Raw genomic sequence first — 11,377 nt, 5'->3', positions numbered from 1 at the left:
GAATACGTGCCGGGTAGCACGTCACACAGTACTCGTTTGCATTGGGTGGTTCCATACAGAATCTCTCCATGCTGTCTAATGTTTTCCTAACGTCACACTAGTCACGTACTTCACTTTTATTTCATAATCATTTCTGTGAGGTAAAGGAATTGCATGAAAACCTGCAGAGCTAGTGGCGTCAAATTTAACACATATACTTGATGTGACTCATAAGCTGAACGAGTTATTCCCCGACGTTGTCTTAGATGTGCAAGTGCCAGTCAAAACACGCGGTGACGGCACTCTGCCGACCATTTCGCCAGTTAACACCGGTCTTGTTGTGTGTGTTTCGAGCTCAAGAGCATCTCCAAGCAGGAAATGGTCAACAGCAACATTCAGACGCTTTCGTACTGCTCAATTGCTACACTAAAACGGTATGTTTCTTTTTCAGAACTGGAAAAACACGACCGTGACAGGTTTCGAACCTTCAAGTCCGACGCCTTATCCACCTAATTTTTTTATTTATTTTTATTTATATTTATTTATTTATTTATTTATTTATTTATTTTTTTTTTTTGATGGAGCAGGGAGGGGGCTGGCGGAGGCAAGGTGGGCAGGGGTCGCGACCCAAGGCCTGTCCCCGATGTCTGCCCCCTCCCATCCTGGGGATGTGATGTGGTACAAAGGATACAGTTGGTGTATTATTGTGATTTTTTTTATTTATTCATTTATTTATTTTTAATTTTTTTTAACAGTTAGGAACAGAAAACTAGTAAGTGCACTCCTTGCGTCGAATTGGGGACGCACGTAACTAAAACCATGCTAATAGTTGTAGAAAAAGGTATAAATAAAGAGAGCAAAGTGCGGGGCTAAGGAAACCATGAAACAAAACTGAAGGGTGGAATCCATACCACCATTAACCAGTGATACATCTTGCACCGGATGGGATAACTAAAACTGCGAAGACCTTTTCGCACCGGGGACAAAAAGAGGAAACGGGACAAATACAGCTACAGAGTGTGAGAGTTCACAACGAAACTCTCCATCTGCTGTATCATCCAGGTATGACTTCTCGTAATGATGAAAGTAGATCCCACGTTGTACCGTGTAGTGTTCTATTATCGTATTGTAATTTTAGCTTCTCTTACCCGTGACGTTCCAGCTACGTGGAGGGTCGTGGAACGCACTCCACAAAAAATTGGAAAAATATTGTCGCTACTTTGGGTACGGAGGATCTTGCAATGTCGTTCCCGCAAATAGTTCCAAAAGTCTAAAGTGTCCTTAGTGCCGTCTTGAAACAAATAATGCACTGCATGTCCACGAAGCCACGTCATTGCATTAGTTTTATTCCGTGGGTAATACGTTTCATCCGGGTATAAGGTAGTCTTAGGGGCGATATGATTTGGCGTTACCGGAAGGAAGTATGCTGACATTTGCCTCACTAAGTGCCACACTGCTGTAGACTCGCCACAGCTAAGACGGTGTTCATCGTTGTCTTGAACGCCACAGCTCGTGCACGTGGGTGAGTCTACCATGTGGATCGCATGTAGCCTTGATCTGGTCACCTGCTTACCGTTGACAGTGATATACCACATCGCCGTGACGTCAGTGTCTAGTGTTACGTGGTGAATTGTCCTCCACACTACCCTCCAGTTGACGTTCGGGTGCTTCCTCTCCACTACGTTGTCGGGTCGTCCACGTTGCAGGACCCTACAAACCGTCTTTGCCGACGCCAGTTGAGTCGCTGGTAAGGCAAGTCGAACGTAACTGAGTTCGAGGTAAAAGATACCGATGTAGAAGAGCGAAGAGGGGACGTGGTGTATCGGCACAGGCGGCAACAGGGAGGGCGGTGCTAGTTCTTCTATTGACAAACTGGTCAGACTGTCCGGACGGCGGTGCCATAGTTTGACTAATGTGCTCACAAATAGGGCAACCACTCTGTCATAAACGTGATAAAGGCCAAGCCCTCCCCGATCCGGGGGAAGGGTGAGAGTCTCACATTTGATCTTGAAAAGCATTCTAGAACTCTCGAAGGACCCAAAAGCCGCAAGTATACGGCGAGCTAACATCACCGGTATAGGTAATATCTGGGCGTAGTGCGGAATGTGTGACGCTAAATGTGTATTGACATACTGAGACCGTTGGACGATATCCAGGGCTCGTAGGCGGTTGTTGGCAATTCCAGTCCGAACATTTCGTAAAAGCCGTCGAAAGTTGTGAGCAGCAGTCCGTCGTGTATCGTCTGTAAAATCAATGCCGAGACATTTCAAACTATCACTGAGCTGTAAGGGGGTGACACTGTTCTCAGACAATCCGACCCCGATGTTCATCGCCACAGATTTTGCGACGTTGATACGACTACCAGTGGCCATGCCATATTTCGCTATCCAAGTTAGTGCGCTAGTGGTGTCGTCACCATTGCGGATGACAATCAGCAGGTCGTCAGTGTACGCTTTACATCGGAAAGTGTTGCCTCGTAACGTCATACCCGTTAGTCGTTGGCGCAGGCCGCAGAGGAGAGGTTCCATGGCCACAGCGTAAAGTAAAGTGGACAGAGGGCAGCCTTGGCGTATCGATCGAGAAATTGTGAGGGGCTGCGAAGGTCGGCCGTTGACGATCACCTTGGACGTCGCGCCACGGAATAGTCGCATGACGACAGTGACGAATGGCTGTGGGTACCGCATATGTTGCAGGACCGCTTCCAAATAGTTGTGGTCCACTCGGTCGAAAGCTTGACTAAAATCGATGGCCGCCAGTGCACCCTTCAGACGACATGCCCTCGCCAGTGAGATCAAGTCACGATATTCGCTGAGTGCCGTTTGAATATTATTGTCGCCTCCCAATTATGTCTGATCGGGTGAGATAACATTGCGTAGGGTCTGGCGTATCCGCGCCGCCAACAGTCGAGAAAAGATCTTAAAGTCGCAGTTCAATAGCGTCAACGGGAGGTAGTCCTGCAGTCGTCAGCCACCAGACGGTTTGTGAATAGGAATAATCATCCCTTCCACAAGGGCCGCAGGGAGCGGCACGTACGGGGATAGTAGTTCGCGACAGATGTCCGTCCATCGGGAGGCTAATAAATATTGAAAAGTCCGGTAAAATTCCAAGGGGAGGCCATCAGGACCAGGAGACATGTTGACAGCTCCTTTTCTAATGGCGTTGATCACTTCTTCTTCTGTAATTTCTTCCATCAAGGCCGCTTTTATTACCGGGGTGACGGTGCCGTAAATCGCCTGAGAGACGTCCTCCAGTGCTGTCGGATCACGGGTCTGAGCGGAATAGAGCTGGGCATAATGATTGTAGAACGCTGTGTTTATGTCTTGTTGCGTGGTGAGGCGATGACCGTCCTCCGTATCGATGAAGCGTATCAGCGCTCGTTGGCGTCGTTTACGTTCACGAAGGACGTGGAACATTGATGGGCGTTCGCTAGGTATCCGATCCTGCGTCCTCGAGCGGATGACTACCCCCTCTAGGTGGCGTCGCATATGAGCGAGGATCTGAGCCTTGGCACGGTGGACCGCCGTTTGTCGTTCCGGAGACGGCGCCATAGAATCGCAGGTGCGCAAGACCCGGAAGTAAAAGTCGAGTGTATGTCTTCGCCAAGTAGCATGGCCGCGACCGTAGGTTATCAACGTTCGCCTCAGTGACGGTTTGGCGCAGTCCAACCACCAGCGGATCGTTGTGGGATACGCACGGAGGCGATTTTCACACGAATGCCACGTATCCTCAACGGCTTGGCGGCAATCCGGGTACGACAGGTGAGCGACTTTTAATTTCCACGGGCTGCCGCTTCTCCACATTTGTTGCCGCCGCAGGGTGACGGCACAAATGTAAGCTGAGTGGTCCGAGAATGCTGCAGGCCACAGTTCCGCATCCTGTGTTCCAGCGGCGAGAGAGCGTAAGACATAAATCCTGTCGATACGACTGGAAGAGTGACTCGTGAAGTGCGTGAATCCCGGTCGGTGGCCGTGAAGATGTTCCCAAGTGTCCACCATCTGCAGGTCTCGAATTAGCGTCTCGAGTTCCGGGCACGGATTATGACGTGGTAGTTGGTCTCTGGGTGCCAGTACGCAATTGTAGTCACCTCCAAACAACAGACGGTCGTGGGGGCCTTGGAAGAGCGGGGCGATGTCTTCCGCAAAGAATCGTGAACGTTCGCGACGTTTGTCCGTCCCGGAAGGTGCGTAGATATTGATAAGGCGGACACCCAGTACTGTGAGTGCCATTCCTCTTGCCCCAGGCAGAAACAACATATCGTCCGCCACTATCCCTTCCCGAAGAAGTACAGCGACACCGATGCATGTTGGGGAAGCTGGAGAGACGCAAGCATCGTAACCGTACATGCCTGGGAAGTCGTTGACGTACACTTCCTGGAGGAGGGCTATGTCGATGGAAGCAGAGTTCAACATATCCTGAAGCAAGGATAACTTAGCGCGCGTCCGTATAGTGTTGATGTGTATAGTTGCAATGCGATAAGTTTGAGGTCTATCCACAGCATCCGTGTTGGCCATCAGTACCCCTGTAAGGCTGTCTCGTCACTCTAACTGATGGCGGGAAAGGGTCAGCACTGGTGGGATAAATTTCCCCCCGTGTCGTCCGACACGATGGGCAAGGAGTGTGCCTCACAGTCGTCTGCCCAGTCGCCATGAAATACCATCGGCTGTTGGTGGCTGTTAGTGGCTGCTGCGGCACTCGGCGCTGACTCCATCGGCTCTTCTGGCTGGGAATCGGCAGCGGCTGCCTGCTTGTTATCCTGCTGTTCTGTGGGGTCGGAGGGGCTGAAGCCGTCACCACGGCGATCAGTTGAGTTTGAAGTTACAGCGGCCTCTGTACCGCCGGTACCGTCGTCGGAATTTCCACTGTCCATGTCAGACGATCGCTGCAAACACTCGTCCGATGGAGCACGCCGCCGTCTCTTGTGTTTTCGCGTGGAACGCTGTTTACGGTCGTGTGCTTCAGTATCTGAATGTGGGTGGATTTCTTCAGCTGCTCCGGTGTCTGGAAGAAAAGCCGCTGTCGGCACAACCCGTGGGTCAATGTCCATCCTGGCATCCACGCCTTCTTGCAAGGTCGGTCGGCGATTATCTTCAGGTGGGGGTGCCGTTGTAGAGACCGGATCCTGTACTGTAGAAGCCATTATGTTCTCGCCGTCGGGGGCGGCTATCGGACTAATGTAGTCAGTATCGGTAAAGGTTGCTGCCCGTGTAACTTCGGCGTAATTGAGAGGAAGGGTCGTCACCGTAGAAGGAATCATAGATTCACCTGTCGGGATTTGAGTAAGCCGTCGTCGGGGACAATCCGAACGGACGTGCCCTACTTGGCCACAACCAGAGCAAGTGCGTGGCTGACCGTCATACATAATGATCGCCCTACATCCGCCGATGACAAGATAGGACGGTACATGTTTGGTCAATTCAATTTTAATCTGTCGTACCCCGTTCTTAACGGGGTACGTTGTAAAGGTGGTCCATTTTTCTGCCATATGGCTGATCACTCCGCCGTAGGGCTGGAAAGCCGCGCCGACTACGTCCGGTGGTACTTCAAAAGGGAGTTCGAAGACGCGTATCGTACGTAGGCCAAGCCCCGCGTGATCGATAGAGACCGCCCCAATATGGCCATCAGAATGTTTGAATTTAACACCGTTCGCATGTGCGCTCACGATTCTGTTGCACACCTCGTCATTTACTAGCTTGACGTAGACAACACTGCTCGTGATAGAGAGATGGATACCAATTATGTCTCGCGGATCAATTTTAACGTCGTCACGTAAGAAACGTTCCACTTCAAAAGCTCGCGGTCGTGCATGATCGGGTTGAAAACTGATCTTGATGGTGGTTTGTCTGTATGAATGTGCCATGGTGCGTCGGTAGTGACAACGCAGTAGTAAACAAGTACGAGCACTCGCGACCACGCGGACGGGACGTAAACAAGACGTCCTCGCCGCAGCGCTGCGGAAAGCAGACTGACCATTAGGCCACACGGTCACTGACGACCAAGTATAACTTATATACGACTCATCTCGAAACGCTCACACCCCAGAGGAATTGTGTTTTCGTTCTACACAGACGCTGCCCCTTGCTGTTTCCCACCCTTTCGTCACATTCAACCTCTTACGAGACCGACCAAATATAGACTGGGAAACAAAACCACACACTTTGTGCATTCGCAATCGAAGACAGGGCGTCTCTCGCCGCATTTGCTACGATGGCCATTTGCTACTTCTGCAGAAGCGGCGGCGACGACGACGACCGAGAGAGACTCTGAGATATATGAAAAATGCATCTACTGCCTCGTCCCACATTATGCTGTACCGCTTTGACAAATGCTTTATCTGCGCCATTCGCCTTAATCACATCTGAGAGTAATTCTTAATAAAACGCCTGTCGCTGATTGTTCGTCATCCCAATTACTGTTTGCTATACGGCCACGACGCGCAACTGATTTCCAAAATTCGTCTGCCTCCTGTGAGAATCGAACTCATGACCCCTGGTTTACTAGACCAGTGCTCTGCAACTTCTTTTTTTTTTTTTTTTTTTTTGATGTGGTGAGAGTGATTTTGCCCTAGTGAGTAAAACGTGTACCTCTGGTGGGACTCGAACCCACAATCCCCAGTTTAGGAGACCGATGCCTTATCCATTTTCTTTAACGCGCATTTCCGGTACCGGGAATCGAACCCGGGCCTCCTGGGTGGGAGCCAGGTATCCTAGCCACTTTTTTTTCTTTTTACCTTTTTTTTCCCCTCCTCTGAGGATTGAACTCACGACCCCTGGTTTACCACACCAGTGCTCTGCCACTTTTTTTTAATATACAATCATCTATATGAAGGAGATTATAACTGAAAATTATCGCGGCTCCATTGCCTTGTGGTAACAGAAAAACGACAAAGAAGTGAAAGGAAAAGGGAAAATCAATCCACTGAGCTAAAGATGCGCGGCCTAGCGGTACTTTTGCGTACTTCGTCCTTACGGTCGTCTGGATAATCAGTCTTCACCTGACAACACTTCATATTACAGACTAATATTTGCAGCTATGGCTACCCATTACTCCTTGGCTACACATCTGACACGTAACCGCTGTGATCTCCAACCAACACCACTTGCATTTCAGAACATGTCTTTCAAACATGTCTACAAAATCACCTTCACCTTCAAATACAGTTTCCTTGCGACTGACGGAGACCTAGGCAAAGTTTAAAGTTGCTATTTCCATTAAATCACGTTCATAAGAAAAACGGTAATTTACATCTGCAGCGGAACAAAATTCCGTTCCGCACAGCGTGGGGCTCGAACCCACGACCCTGAGATTAAGGTCTCATGCTCTAGCGACTGAGCTAGCCGGGCTGCCTCTGTGAATATATGCCGGGTACCACGTCACACAGTACTCGTTTGGGTTGGGTGGTCCCAAACAGAATCTCTCCATGCTGCCTAATGTGTTCCTAACGTCACACTCGTCACGTACTTCACTTTTATTCCATAATCATTTCTGAGAGGTAAAGGAATTGCATGAAAACCTGCAGAGCTAGTGGCGTCAAAATTAACACACATACTGGATGTGACTCATAAGCCGAACGAGTTACTTTCCGACGTTGTCTTAGATGTGCAAGTGCCAGTCAAAACTCGCGGCGACGGCACTCTGCCGATCATTACGCTAGTTAACACCGGTCTTGTTGTGTGTGTTTCAAGCTGAAGAACATCTGCAAGCAGGAAATGGTCAACAGCAACATTCAGACGTACTGCTCAATTGCTACTCTAAAACGGTATGTTTCTTTTTCAGAACTGGAAAAAAACAAGACCGTGACAGAATTCAAACCTGCAGTCTTCGGATCCGAAGTCCGACGCCTTATCCTTTTTTTTAAAAAAAAATCTCATTTTGTGCGCTTTTCTTTGTTGTATCTGCTCGGGGCGGACGTTGTAAGACATCCGATGAACTTCATTGATGATCGATCAATTCAGTTTTTTTTTTTTTTTTTTTTTTTTTTTTTTTTTTTTTTTTTTTTATGAAAGAGGGTACGTAACCCTCTGACCGAACACTCTGAGCTAACGTGCCGGCAAAAATCTCATATTGTTCGTTTCATCTGCTAGTGGCGGACGTCGTAAGACGTCCGTTTCAGTTCGTCGATTTTCCCTTAACTCAGTTGTTTTTTTATTACAGAGGGCAGCTAACACTGACCGAACACGCTGAGCTACCATGCTGGCAAGACCATTTCGCTAGTTAACATCGGTCTTGTTGTGTGTGTTTCAAGCTCAAGAGCATCTCCAAGCAGGAAATGGTCAACAGCAACATTCAGACGGTTTTTGTACAGCACAATTGCTACACTAAAACGGTATGTTTCTTTTTCAGAACTGAAAAACACAACCGTAACAGGATTCGAAAGTGCAATTTTCGGAATCGAAGTCCGACGCCTTATCCATTAGGCCACACGGTCACTGACGACTTAGTATAACTTATATACGACTCATCTCGAAACGCTCACACCCCTGAGGAATTGTGTTTTCGTTCTACACAGCCGCTGCCCCTTGCTCTTTCCCACCCATTCGTTACATTCAACCTCTTACGAGAACGCCCAAATATAGACTGGGAAACAAGACCACACTCTTTGTGCATTCGGAATCGAAGGCGGGGCGTCTCTCGCCGCATTTGCTACGATGGCTATTTGCTACTTCTGCAGAAGCGGCGGCGACGACGGCCGCTTGAGGCTCTGAGATATGTGAAAAATACATCTATAAGATATAATTCAGACTGCCTCGTCCCACCTTATGCTGTACCGCTTTGGCAAATGCTTTATCTGCGCTATTCGCCTTAATCACATCTGAAAGTAATTCTTAATAAAACGCCTGTCGCTAATTGTTCGTCATCACAGATACTGTTTGCTATACGGTCACGACGCGCAACTGATTTCGAAAATTCGTCGGCCTCCTGTGAGGATCGAACTCACGACCCCTGGTTTATTAGACCAGTACTCTGCCACTGAGCTAAAGAGGCGCGACCTAGCTGTTCTTTTGCGTACTTCGTTCTTACGGTCGTCTGGATCATCAGTCTTCAGCTGACAACACTTCATATCACCGACTAATATTTGCAGCTTTGGCGACCCATTACTGCTTGGCTACACATGTGACACGTAACCGATGTGCTCTCCAAACAACAACACTTGCATTTCAGAACATGTCTTTCACACATGTCTACAAAATCACCTTCACCTTCAAATACAGTTTCCTTGCGACTGACGGAGACCTAGGCAAAGTTTAAAGTTGCTATTTCCATTACATCACGTTAATCAGAAAAACGGTGATTTACATCCGCAGCGGAACAAAATTCTTTCCGCCCAGCGTGGGGCTCGAACCCACGACCTTGAGATTAAGAGTATCATGCTCAAGCGACTGAGCTAGCCGGGCTGCCTTTTAAAAAATTTTTTTAATTTTTTTATTGTTTTTTTTTTTTTATGCATCTCAGCGCTAGGCAGTCGGCGGCAAGGCGGGCAGGCGTCGCATCCTGAGGCCTGGCCACGATGTCACCGCCATACCCCGCACTCATTCGCATGGTTTTGTGATTTTATGTTATGGCTATTTGTGTATTATTCATTTTTGTATTAATTTTTAAAGTGGCATCATGTGCGCCAGTGTTTTTATACATATAAACAGAATGTTAAAATAAATCCATGTCTGGTCTTAGGATTACGCAGCACACTATGAAATCCAGCACAGCAGATACTCTAAGTTGGTCTTCGCGTACAAATAATTTTCCCAGTTTCCATGTCGTTTATTAGTATGGTGAATTCTGTTGCCAGATGGTTGATTGTGGATTCCTGCTTCTCAAAACCTTGAGCATGCTATGCGTTTGAAGATGCGCGCTGGTAACGTGGGGGAACCATAGAGCAGGGACATGCCAAACAACCATTTCCCGTATTATAAGTCCTCTTGATAGGAATAATAGAAGCTGCAGAAAACTTCTGGTTCTTACTAAATCTTTGTGCAGCTTTGATGAAAGATAATGCAAAATGAAAGGGGTGTCGCACTGCGGAACCAAAAGTGCTTTCATTGCAAAACGAAAAGGAACACCAAAATACAATTAAATGTTCGAGGCCGAGTGCACGATGTACTCTGTACCGTCTATTGATCCATGATGCAAATCACCCACATCTGACGGTGCGGAGCAGACCAATCCATGGAAACAATAACAATAATAACAAAGTAGTGAAAAAAAAGAAAAACTCCGCCCAATGGATTTAGAAACTTAAATTCTTGCATCACTTAAAGCAATAGTGAGAAAATATTGGAACTGGTCTTCATACTGTCGCAATTTCCTAATCGCATAGTACTCTTCGATGAGGTACATCTGATAATCGGGTAGCGTTGCCGTTGTATGGACGAGCATGTAATAGACGGACTGGCCCATGAGCCAGACATAACTATTATTCTTAGATTGAGGATAAAGCTGCCAGTCCGGTCGGAGCGCGTTTTGAAGTTGAATGGAAGTATCCGACGTCCTATTAATGACAGCGAGTTTCTTTCGTGTCCACTGCCATATCTGTGTTTGATCCCTGCAGTGGAAGAGATGCGGCAGGGTTTCCACTAGGTTACACTTGGCACAAAACGGGGTGGGCCGCAGCTTGATTTTGTGCAATTTCTCTCCAGTGGGAATCACCTTACTGACAGCGTCATACCAAACAGATCGAACTCTGGAACGAAGGAACGGATAACTAATGTTCTTCCATATATTTCTATAGTTCATGCCTAAATGTTTCTTCTCAATTGGGTTATTCAGCTGCCGTTTAGTAAGAGCACGATAGATCTCCGCCGTGTGGAACGGATGCGGGTTATCCTGAACATAGCTGAGCTCCACATAACATCGCCAGACATAGCTGAGCTCAGGATGAATGTGTCCCACATACGTTGGCGCAGACAACTCCTTTGGACGTAAGGTCTTGAAAAGCTGTTCCGTAAGGCTATTTTGGTTACTGTGTAGTATGCGGGAAGTACGAGTTAAAAAAGTAGACACACATTGGGATTCAACGTCTTTGACGCCTAAGCCACCTCGGGAACGAAGTAACGAGGTAGCTTTAAAGGAAACTTTAAAGATGTTCCCTCAAGCAAGTGCTAAAAATTTTTTCGCAATGGCTGTTGGGATTGCTAAAACAGCGGCAGTATGATAGAGCTTACTGAAAACGTAACTATTAATAAACTGTGCACTCTGCATCCGGTCTAAAGACCGCATGTTATGTTCTTTGATCACCGCACGTAAGATGGTAAGCTTGCGTTCCCAATTCGCGTTGAGCATTGCCTGGGGATGTGGTGATATAACCAGGCCTAAATGCCACAGATGTTCGGTCTTCTCCAACCAAGAAATATCGATGGAGTTTGGATTACGACCCAACGGCATGATTTTGGACTTTCGCTCATTA

General features: G+C 47.7%; 2 non-coding genes across 2 annotated transcripts; both read right to left on the bottom strand.

Annotated features, from left to right (window-relative positions):
* Window positions 1–8,889: 8,889 nt before the first annotated feature.
* On the bottom strand, window positions 8,890–8,961 carry Trnai-aau (transfer RNA isoleucine (anticodon AAU)). Its single transcript has one exon. It is a non-coding gene; the product is annotated as a tRNA-Ile (tRNA).
* Window positions 8,962–9,298: 337 nt separating this feature from the next.
* On the bottom strand, window positions 9,299–9,371 carry Trnak-cuu (transfer RNA lysine (anticodon CUU)). Its single transcript has one exon. It is a non-coding gene; the product is annotated as a tRNA-Lys (tRNA).
* Window positions 9,372–11,377: the final 2,006 nt, after the last annotated feature.

This window comes from Schistocerca gregaria, chromosome 1 (assembly GCF_023897955.1).
Source record: "Schistocerca gregaria isolate iqSchGreg1 chromosome 1, iqSchGreg1.2, whole genome shotgun sequence".
Taxonomy (NCBI): domain Eukaryota; kingdom Metazoa; phylum Arthropoda; class Insecta; order Orthoptera; family Acrididae; genus Schistocerca; species Schistocerca gregaria.
This window is presented reverse-complemented; position numbering and strand designations above follow the sequence as displayed.